Genomic DNA, 268 nt, shown 5'->3' with positions numbered 1-268 from the left:
TTTGAGTCACCTGGATACATTTTATCACAGAGTGCAAGATTTCAGTATAATTTTTTTTGTAAGGAAAGAACAAACTAAGCTTAGATAAAATAAAATGAATATAGATATGAACATGTGCCTGCACTTTTCACTTTTTCTTTTCTTTCTTCCTTCTTTTTTTTAAATCCCCCCCCCCCCTTCGTTTCTTTCTCTCTTTACCTTGTTTTTTTTCTCTCCTTCCTTTTCCACTTTTTTCAGTATTTAATAATGACATCGATGAAGCAATGCG

This window comes from Penaeus monodon, chromosome 20, assembly GCF_015228065.2.
Source record: "Penaeus monodon isolate SGIC_2016 chromosome 20, NSTDA_Pmon_1, whole genome shotgun sequence".
In the NCBI taxonomy this organism is placed as follows: Eukaryota; Metazoa; Arthropoda; class Malacostraca; order Decapoda; family Penaeidae; genus Penaeus; species Penaeus monodon.
The sequence above is the reverse complement of the archived record's forward strand: the minus strand, read 5'-3'. Positions refer to the sequence as shown.